Source organism: Bidens hawaiensis, unplaced genomic scaffold (genome assembly GCF_021521415.1).
Source record: "Bidens hawaiensis isolate Kalapana, Puna unplaced genomic scaffold, B.hawaiensis_p1.1 tig00063687_1, whole genome shotgun sequence".
Classification (NCBI taxonomy): Eukaryota; Viridiplantae; Streptophyta; class Magnoliopsida; order Asterales; family Asteraceae; genus Bidens; species Bidens hawaiensis.
In genome coordinates, this window is record NW_027506538.1 from 52,019 (window position 1) to 63,097 (window position 11,079).

The following is an 11,079-nucleotide window of genomic DNA, read 5'->3' on the forward strand; positions in this document are numbered from 1 at the left end:
ATATAGTATACTCGATTTAAACCAAAAGACCGGCCCAAATAAACCCGACCCGTAACATACTAGGTCGGTCTTCGGTTTTTTATTTACGAAAAAATTGGTCTCGGGATTTTAGCCATGATAGCCTTACAAAAGCCTGAGGCCGACAAAACTCGTCAAGCAAGGTTGGACCAAAGCGGTGTGTTAAAGCAAAATATCACCGGATAGGCGGATAATACGATTTCGGTTGTACCTACTTATTATCAGGGAATTTAAGGTATGTACGATAGAGAGGACGATGAGAGTTAGTGAGAGAGCAACACACAGTTAAAAGTACATTTTTTTTATTATATATATGAATGAGGATTTACAATGGATTGCTTACATATATATATAAGCTAATATCGCATCTACAATGATGTCACTAATATCTCCAGTTGTATCACTAAGATCTCCAGTTATCTTGTAGATCCGTCTCGAGGGTCGCACGGTTAGCTTGGTCATGCCAATGTTATGCTCTTTGATTGGTTATGTCGATGCGATGTTGATGGTTTTGTTATGTTATTTGCGGTGTTACCCCTACAAACCAACCCGTCCATTTAGTCTTGTAATCATAATACATGTATATGGAAAATACCTACAAAGAAGCACATCCATTTAGGTTGCGCACTATACCTACAAACAAACACGTCCATTTAGGTTGCGCAGTATACCTACAAACAAACACGTCCATTTAGGTTGCGCTACTTTATCTTCTTTCTAGCTTTAGTTAATTTTGATATCCAAAAAGTGTTGGCAATGTAATTTGTTACTGATTCGCCTTACGTATAGTTGTAAGCACTAATCTTTGAAGGAATGAATTGAAAAGTAAATTCATACACCTTTTGGTATTGATGAAATATTCATCGGGCGTTATTTGCACGATTATTTTAGTAACATTTTTTATACTTGGTTTCTTTAAACAGCCGACAAAATTATTTATAACACTAACAAGGTGATAAAACCACCAATGTAAACATCAAAACCAAAACGAACATGAGTACTCACAGCCCAACCACCAAAACAAGAAACAAACATAAACAATTACAAACAAAAACTACACCAATCATCCCGCGAGAGAGAGAGAGAGAGAGAGAGCATATCTTTTAGCTTTATTGTTTTTATACTTAGGTAAATTAGAAACTTTAGCATCAAGTTATGGTACCTATATCTATGTTCTTTTATTTATTTATTTATTTATTTTGTAAATAACTAATCCTAGAAAAATCAACATATCTCAAATATGTTTTAGGAAGATAATACAACTCTCGCCCACAAAATATAGAACAAAACATACACTTAATCTGTCAAGAACACAAGCAATATTAAATGTAAGATGATCTTTGCCCCATATTACATAACATCACTCAGTTCAGTTCCAAAAAAGCGTTTAAATCGTTGCATGTGTTCACAAAGCAACAAGCCAAGTTACTTTGTCTCACGAGAGCGTCCTCTTGTTGAAAGACTCAACTGTTAAATTGGCGGTAAATGCCGGAATAGAGTTCAGCTTCCGAATGAAAATCTCAACCTGGAAAAACCAGCCAATCCTCATAAAATTACTATACCGCTAAATGCTAATTCAATAAAAAATAAATTTAAGGAAAATAAAAGTAATATGTTACCCAACCCGAACGTACCTGGCGGGAAATGTCAGGCTGCTGTGTGTAGCTATTTCCCTGAAACATTAAAGAAAGCAAATATGAGACATAAGGGCTAATGGCTGAACATTTTGATACAAATGTGAAACATGCTACACGACTGTTGACTATTTGACCACAGACATAAACACCATCTTACCAGAATCTTTGTGTTCCCGGATTCATACTCAAACTGAAGTTTCTCATCATCACTTTGAGCATATATAGACTGAAGAGTAAACCGTGTAACAGGGATCCCATCTGATCGTTGGTGCGTGATCATCCATCACAATCTGTACATCAATAATGCTTTATCAAAGTACTTAGATTATTACTGTAGCAATAATAGTTTTGTAATAATTAAAAAGCATGAACTGTTAATTAAACAAGACCAGAAACAAGACTCTATGCAAATTCCACAGGTACCTTATAGCCGAATAGTTCACAACAAGCCCGTCTGAAAACAGAGATTCGATCTGCAAAAACTGTCTTATACCTGTTTCATCCATCGTGTAGCATCTTTAATTTAATTGCTTATAGTGCCACACTATTTCTAAATAGAAAAGCTACCTACCTTTCCTCACGTTTCTCGAGGGTGGCGATTTGTTCTTTTAACTGAACTACTTTTCCAGATATATACGAGTCTACCAATGTCCCAGCATCACCTATACAACACAACAGCAATCAGTTTGGATCATTAAACACAAGCATCAGCTGTATATCTATTCATGTCAAAGAAATCAACCCAAACCCGAACACACTACTTGTGACCAGTATTTACTCAAAAACTACAACAATAAAACCTAGTACAAACTAAATGAGAAAAACGATGTATGTATCTATGCATGAAGAATCTTAAAAAACGGTAAATTAGCATATATGTTGCAATGTTTAACTAAGCCAACAGCCATTGAAAAGACCATCAGATAACAATAAACCTAACATCAGATAATCAATGCATTCAAGATTCTCAACATACAAGACACGGTAACGACGATAACGTTGGTTGAGTTCTTATAGGCAGGACCACTTATTATAAGAGAAAATCAGCATTATCTGAAAAAAATTCCAAAAAACTACTAATGAAAATCAAAGAATCCCAATGCTATTTTTAAAAGATACCAACACAACATTTGTAATCTCTCAGTAAACACATAGCAAAAAGTACCTGACTGCTTTTTTAACTCCTCAATGGCTTGTAATTTGTCTTTTGTCTTCTGTAATTCATTCTGCAAAGCCTCAATTGTCTGTTTTGCCTCACTGTCAACCGCCAAACTGTTCACCATACGCAAAACTTTTGTACTTGCAGATGAAAAATCACCATGACCCAACTGTAAATGACAGAATATATAAACAACTGAACAATAATTGGAAATAGGGCAAAAGAAAAAAAAACAATTATGAAAATGCCAGAAATATAGAAGAAACTCTATATTATAAAATCTAACCTTTGACTCCAATATAGCTATCTCTGAGCGGAGACGATCATCCTCCCTCTCTAATGACTTTATTCTTTTTGATTCACTACTTAGCCTTTCATTAAGTAACTTTATTTCATTATGTTGACGGGCATTAATGTCTTTTTGCTCAATTATAGAGTTTTCAAGTTTCTTTATAAGATCCTCCTTCATAGCAAGGGATGCTTCAAGCTCCTGTCGTTGCAAAAGAAGGTTTAAACAGCTTCATTAGCACAAACCCATAAACTAGATAAAACTTTCAAAGATTACCTCAAGTTTACAACCTTAACCGCCCCATCTGTCATACCCCCTGACTCAACATTCTTCTGCTGTTTCAGTTGATCAACAGCAATCTTCAAACGATCTCTCTCCTCTGTAACTGCAGAAAGCTGCAAAAAAACATTACTTGTAAACAATAACGATGACACAAGGTTGTGATGTATGTTGAACTTAGGCCATACTACTAAACAACCAAAGCACACAAAAACATAGACAATAAACATCAAAGATTCAGTGATTTAGAAGATACTTGCAAACTATGTTATTTTACACTCAAGCATGTTTGTAACTTCATACAAACTTACCAGCAACTCAGTTCTTTTGAGCTCCAATTTCAAAAGTTCCATCTTCTCATTGGTTAATGCAGACTCCGTTTCAGCATTTTGTCTTGCATTTTCAGCAACATCAAGAGCAACTTCAACTTGTTTTAAACGCGCAGTCACTTCTCCCATCTTTATCATGCCTTCAAGAACCTCCCTGTAATGCACATGATTGATTTAGGAAGTAAGTAATCTGCTAATATTATTAAAAAAGATAACATACTAAAACTATACAGTGAAGTTGGTACAAACTTTTGTAAGGCTTCGAATTTCAGAGGTATGTCAGCAGCAGATGTGACACCAGGAATTTCTTTCACCATTGATTTCCATGAAGATAATTCATCCTCCAATTTCTTTCCATTTATCTGTGCTTCTGATAATTTCATAACCTCTGACTCTGCCCTCTCTCTGCGACCCTTTTCCTCCAACAATTTCTCCCTCAATAACTCAATGTCCTCATGAGAACCTTTCCATTTTCTAGCTTCACGCACTTCTGATTCCTGATGCAAAATACAGAAAACTATAATCAATATTTCTGCTGCTAAGAAATAACTAAGATGTTCATTCTTTAAAACTTTGTTAGCAAGGTGCTTATACTTGAACAATAATGATGGCAAACTGCAAAACTTATGAATTTGTTACTTTTGACTAAAACTATAAACATTGAATGTGTTAAAAAAATACACATTATTTGCTAAAAACTGATATGTCACCAATATATCACTGATTTTCCCGATATCAGTGGTATAAGTCTTAATTGTCAATTGTTAGCGTTTAATGTTAGTATTGTAAGTCTTAATCAGTTCCTACTTGGTACAACTGTTAGTGTTTTGCAAGTTGAAAAAGGATAATTTGTTGATAGTAGGAAATTATACTGAATTGTTAGTGTTAAATTGCTATATATATATACAAATTATGCATGATATTAAAATTACCAATATCCCGCCGCGATAACCGATATCTCAAATATCAGTCAAGAGCAATATCTGTTTTTTTAATGATAATTAGAGAATCTGATTTATTATTTTTTATTAACAACGTTAATCCTATTGACCCTTTTATCAGCAAGTAATTCATTTCAATGTAAGGTAAGTGAAAACAAACATGAACAACTAAGTACTTGCAATGAGGAAAAACAAGGCATACATAGTTTCTGAGCTCTTCTCTCAAGTGCTTCACCAAGATACTGTCATCTGAAGAAAATTCTTGATGTGTTAAAGTAGAAAGTTTTTTCTCTACTTCATTCTTCTCATGCAAGCACTGTGCATAAGAATGTAAAACAAGATACCATTAGTTGCAATATTAAGCTTATTCCCAAAGGTAAAACTTATATTTATATAATGTCTCCCATCAAACAACAAAAAAAGTATACCATTTGACATAGAATATAATGAATTCAGAACAAAGCATAGCTAAAGATTTTATATAACCTCATTGAGTTTTGTTTGAAGGTTTTCCAATTGTTCCTTTAACATAGCTGCTTCTTTCTCAGAATTGCTAGCTTTGCACTCCATCCTTTCAAGCTAAGTAGAAGAACAGCAGCAATTGGTTCCGTATCACGTAAAAAAAATAAAAGAGAAAATACTGTCGTTACTGAAGACTACTCACATCTGCACTAATTCTAGACATTGAAAGTTTTGATTCTTGTTTAAGCTGTGTAAGTTCCTTCTGAAGACGAACTTTTTCCCTCTCTATACTTTCAGACACGTGGCTTAATTTCCCCTCTAACATGCTTGCTTTTTCTTCAGCCGTAGATAGCAAAGATTCTGCATTTTTGCGAAGGTCCATCTCTTTTCTTAACTTTACCTACATAAGTTAATAAACTTTTATCTAAAAAGATATCCAAACAAAGAATTTAGTAAGCAGATAACAAAAAAGCAAGAAAAGATAGTACAAGTTCAAGAAAAGTGAAACAGTGACTCAAGCTGTTACTAAACTTAATAGTAAGTCAATGGGTAAAAGCAAACCAACTGAGCCACCAACTATGGAATACTTTACCTTAACAGAAACAATAAAGTTCAAATTCAATAAAAAAAACTGCAGACTTCCTAGTTTCAAGATATTTATAGTATTACTACATCATTGTAATGTAAACTTTAACTTTAAATACAGATTTATCCTATATATGCATGCACACAGTGCAGAGCCTCAACTATCAAAAGTTAAAGTTTGACGGTCTAAATCTACAAATATCTGAGAACACTTAAATTAAATGAAAAGAAAGTAGATTGAAATAGGTATGGTTCGTTTTAAACCTCAAGTTCACTATGAATATGAATTTGCTTTCTTAGTCGCTCCTGTGATTCATTGACTTCTTTCAAGAGCTGGTCTTGCAAAGACTGTTCACGTCCCTTGGCAGCAGCTAATTCTTGTTCTGCATATAAAAGCTGATCCCGAAAATTCATCCTTTCAGCTTCTGCAGAAAGTGATAATCACTCTTAAAGCTATAAAATATATATACTCATAATGAAAGACGGCAAAGAAAGACTACCGCTATTAGTGAGTGAAAAACAATGAAATTAAAGATAAAAAAATGACAATGACTACATGAGAAAACACTTTTTATGTAACCATATTAAGCACCCTCTTAAACATACTTTAAAACAAAACGAAAGGGCATGCAACCTATTTTTTAATCTTTAAGGTTTTAACTGTATGGGTGTGTATCTTCACCAGTAATACAAACTATCAACTAAGCAGTCTAAACCCATTATGTGCATGGCATTGTTAAGATGATTCATCAAATGCATGAAACATTTTGGGTAGAATTAAACGTGTACATAAAAATGTGATTGACTCAGAGAAAGAAATCCATATATCCTTTGCATCTACAGCTTCACATATTTTGGCTAAGCAACATTAAAAGGCTCCTTGTGACAAACTGGAGTTCTTTAATACTAAACCTTCAAAAAGTGTGAATATCATTATCTTACTCTTATACTTGAACCTTAGTCCATCAGCCCATATTTGTAATCTTATAAACACATAATCTATTATATGTATAAACTCACATCTGTAATACAAATTATGGATAGAGAACCTGTTTGATAATAATTTGTATAGCTTCTTTTCTTGTATAATGGTAAACAAAAGCCATTCACAAACACATAAGTATAAAAAAGATGTGAGGCAATATGAGCAGTTAAATAGAACTTTTGACTATGCTATTTCTAGCTTTATATATGGTATGAGTACTTTAAAAACACTACACTAACAACCACCATAAAACCAGAAAGACAACTACATGCATCAAAATATTTAATGCAGCACATGTACGTACACAACATCGTCAAAAATTGGATTATATGTTTGTTTCTACAACGCAACATAACAAAAGCACTACTATCTTGTGAGGAAATTCAAATTAATTAGCGCCAAACTTAACTCACCTGATTTGCGCAAGTCACCGTCCATTGTCTCAAGTTTAGATTGATAATCCTGAGATTGCTTTTCTGCACTGCTTAAAGCATCCAAAAAATCCGATTTGACCTGTAAGGACAATAAGTATTTCACCAAAAGATGAAAGGTAACTAACTAGCAATGACTAAGCCTCATATAAACGGTGTATAACTTCATGACCACTTCTTTAGGGTCACAACTGTATTCGATGTTTACATAACACACAATGGTAGGTGATACGGTCACATATCTTGGTCAAATCAACTATTAAAAGAGGGGATAATGGGTTAATGAGTAGCTGAAATTTAGGACCAATTATTATTCTATTAATAAATGGTAGCTAAAGTTAAGGGCAAGTTACTATTCTACTAATGCTTATTTATATCTTTTGTTATAGTGAGGAGGATGTCAATGTTTATGTTTATGAATTTACTTGGTTAAAATCCTTGTAATAAAGATCTAATCCTTCTCGAATTGGATTAATTGGAGAATAGCCCATCTCGAATCGGGCCAACTATCCTTTAATTTCATGTTTTAGTTTTGGGTCTCTATCAGTAGGTATATGGCTTCTTTACATGATAACATAACTATTGTATTACTGTATCCCATGTCTAAACGTTCATAACTACTTTTATCGATCTGAGTACTTAATATCTGATATAACCACTTCAACTAAGGGAGTGTTTGGGATTGCTTATTTTCACTAACAAACTTATTAACTTTTTGAAAAGTTAAAAGTTGTTTGGGATTGCTTATGTTGTGAGACATTGTGACTTAATAACTTTCCAAAAAGTTATAAGGAGGTCAGATAAGGAACCCCAAACACCACCCGAAATAACATATTATTATTCTCATTTAAAAACTCCATCAGGCATACACACGACAGTTATTATACCAGTTAATTTCTAAGTTCTAACTATAAAACATGAAATTAGCAAACAAATATCACCAAGACAAAAGTCCTGCAAACAAGGAAACTGTAAGCAATATTGAAACCGAAAGTAAATATCAGATACTCATTCAAGCAGAAGAAATATTCAATCATCGTTTACATGTTCTATAACTTCTATCTTAATATCATAAAAGTTCAGGTCAAGAAAACTAAGTAAACACAGCAAACAATAGTTTCGTCCGTCAGTAACAATAGTTTCACTTTGCAATCTGAACTCTATGATAACAGATATAAAGCTAATAACAAGCATTCAAGTATTCTAATATGGATGTACTTACAGCAAAACGATCCAAATCCATAGGGAAGAGAACTAAGCAAGCCCTAGGTTATTAACAAACATAAAATATATATATATATATATATATATACACACACACATACATATCATGTATGAATTAATAAGCTATTTTATTTAAATTCTAAAATCTATATCTTAATTCGGAAATAGGAGTATCACATAAAAGCGTCATAAATACGAATCGAACTGTGTAATTAGTAATTAATTATTAATGAATTAGTACCAGCTGACGGCATTGGTAAGTGCAAAGCATTTGATCGGAGTGTTGGTGAGAAGGTTCAGGCTCAGGCAGGTCCTCAAAGATGACCAGACGGCCGTCGGAGTTAGGGCTGTCGGTGGCTTCAGGCCGTCGTTTCTTCGGTAGAGGTGTTCGCACAATCATGATTGTGAACCCTAGATTCGAATTTGAATGAGTGAGTGTGATTAACTAACAGATGAATTTGAAATGAAAGGCGCCTTCTGCTCTGCCTTAAATAATATACCTGATTGATTGTTTGATGTGTGCAGATGAGCCCAAATTTTGGTCAACATCAGCTCAGTCAGGAGGCTAATTGAATGAGAAGAATTAATTGATTAGGTTAAAACATGTAGCACCATTGGTCTAGTGGTAGAATAGTACTTTGCCACGATACAGACCCGGGTTCGATTCCCGGCTGGTGCATAAGACTTTTTGTGACTTTATTTTTCTGAATGATTGAGTGTATTACTGTATTGTATTGGGAACTGGAGTGGAGTGTGTATTGAAATCAAACCGAATTTGTATTTGGGTCCATTTCTTTTAAACGAATTGAAAAGGCATAGGAACACACTATCACGGATTTTCACACACATTTTTCGCTTATACGGTTGTATTAGGACCTGAGTTGTGAAGACATGTACGACTCATATAGAATTATATACCGAAAAACTTCTATTTTGTGTCCCCTCCGTACACTTGTCAATCATGTGTGGTCTATACGACCAGTATAATCCTATACGCGGCATATAGGTTTGTACATTCATCATGGGGGGGGGGGTGTATGAAAATTACATCCCGTAGAAAATTGATTACCTGCTTTGGTTTAAAACATAACCGGGAAACCGAATGTATAATCGTGTTGATTGTGGTTATGTGCAAGAAATAACAAACCACTTGTTTTCTTATATGTTTGCAAAAATTGTTTAGTGACATATTTGTCTCTGGTTAATTATCTTCACGACAACAATGAAATTTTGTTGAAAAGAATGAACAATATTTATCTTCAACAAGCGTAATAGGTGGTCTTGTATCAAAGTGGTGGAATTGATCAAATGAGATGCTCACTTATTTTATTAAAGTAGACCAACAACACATACTATGTTATAGTAGACTTCAAAATTTTATGAGTCTGCATGATTCGACTTAAAAATTTCTACAAGCAGAATTTAAACGGGTGATAAATGAGAAGCTGCATTAGAGGTAAGTGTGTATGGTATATTCAAATATGCGACGCATACAGAAAAAAAAAGGTATGAACTGCAACACGACCCTGAATATTTTTTTTGAACATGCATATATTATTTTGAACAACAAATTTCATGTTATTCTTGACGTATATGGGATTAGGGCTGTCCACAAACCGAACGCAGGCATGCTCATACTTGGTTTGGTTTGAAAGCGAGCCGAACCGAACGGATTGAATTAAAAGAAACGAGCGATATCTTTATGCTTGAACTTGGTTTGGTTTTTGAAACCGAGCGGCTTTGTTCGGTTTGGTTTTGCTTGATTTCGTACAAAGTTTCCAATTTTAAATTTCTAAAACTTTAAAATATCATTAACTAAAGACTTTTAACTCTAAATTATCTAAACTTTCACCTTTAAAATGTATAAAACTCAAAGTTAACAACAAAACATATATAAAACGAGCGACTATGGTCTAAATTGAACTTTGAATTCAACACAAAAGAGGGAAATTTTAAAAACTTTAAAAAATAGTATACTTCTATATATATACATAAAGTTTATATATAAAATTAATAAATAAAAAATAATTCGAGCAAAACAAACCGAACCAAACCGAGCGAGGCTTTGCTCGTGCTTGGATTGTTTTTAAACCGAACCGAGCCGAACGGCTCACTTCCAAACCGAGCCTAAATCGAACAAGCATTTTTCGAGCAATTTTCGAGCGAACGACGAACGAGCGGCGAGCGACGAGCAGTTTGGACAGCCCTATATGGGATCATTACCTTCCAAACTCTCTCAACCTAAGATGTTTAAAGGTTTTGTCTATCTCAATAGACCACCAACCCCATTAATTACATTTATTTATACCTTACCCTTTCTTTGTCAATTTGCTAGCCTTTACTTCCACATGCTTCAACCTTCCCATCTGTGTCCCGCATGTGGATATTCGAAGTTTCGGATTCGGATTCGGATAGTGATTTTCACTATCCGAAATGTTCGGATATCCGGTTTCGGATATCCGAAATTTCGAATATTCGGTTTTGATCAGCCCTACTTGTGATGGGCAGTATAACAAATGAATAATTAATTAAGCATCTTTTAAGTTTTAACTATAGTGTAGGACATAACCAAAGATGACAACACCAATGTCTAGTGAGCAAATATCTTGTTGACCCCACGCCTTGAGATAAGGCGCTCACACCAATGAAGTATCTTCAATAATTCTCAGGGATCTCCAATAATTCTCATATTGGCATTGAGAATATCAAGCCACAATATACTACTAAAAATCCAATTTCT

The 11,079-nt window shown here is 34.1% G+C and overlaps 1 pseudogene across 1 annotated transcript; it reads right to left on the reverse strand.

The window, feature by feature from the left end:
- Nucleotides 1-1,297: 1,297 nt before the first annotated feature.
- LOC143618113 (mitotic spindle checkpoint protein MAD1-like) lies at nt 1,298-8,739 on the reverse strand (annotated as a pseudogene). The gene is made up of 16 exons (XR_013150953.1): nt 8,581-8,739; nt 7,098-7,197; nt 5,964-6,124; nt 5,317-5,514; nt 5,139-5,231; nt 4,855-4,968; nt 3,961-4,208; nt 3,694-3,865; nt 3,394-3,498; nt 3,101-3,304; nt 2,821-2,983; nt 2,227-2,317; nt 2,079-2,148; nt 1,813-1,945; nt 1,653-1,691; nt 1,298-1,543 (listed from the first exon to the last, which is right to left on the reverse strand). The product of XR_013150953.1 is annotated as a mitotic spindle checkpoint protein MAD1-like (transcript).
- Between the last annotated feature and the right edge of the window lie 2,340 nt (nt 8,740-11,079).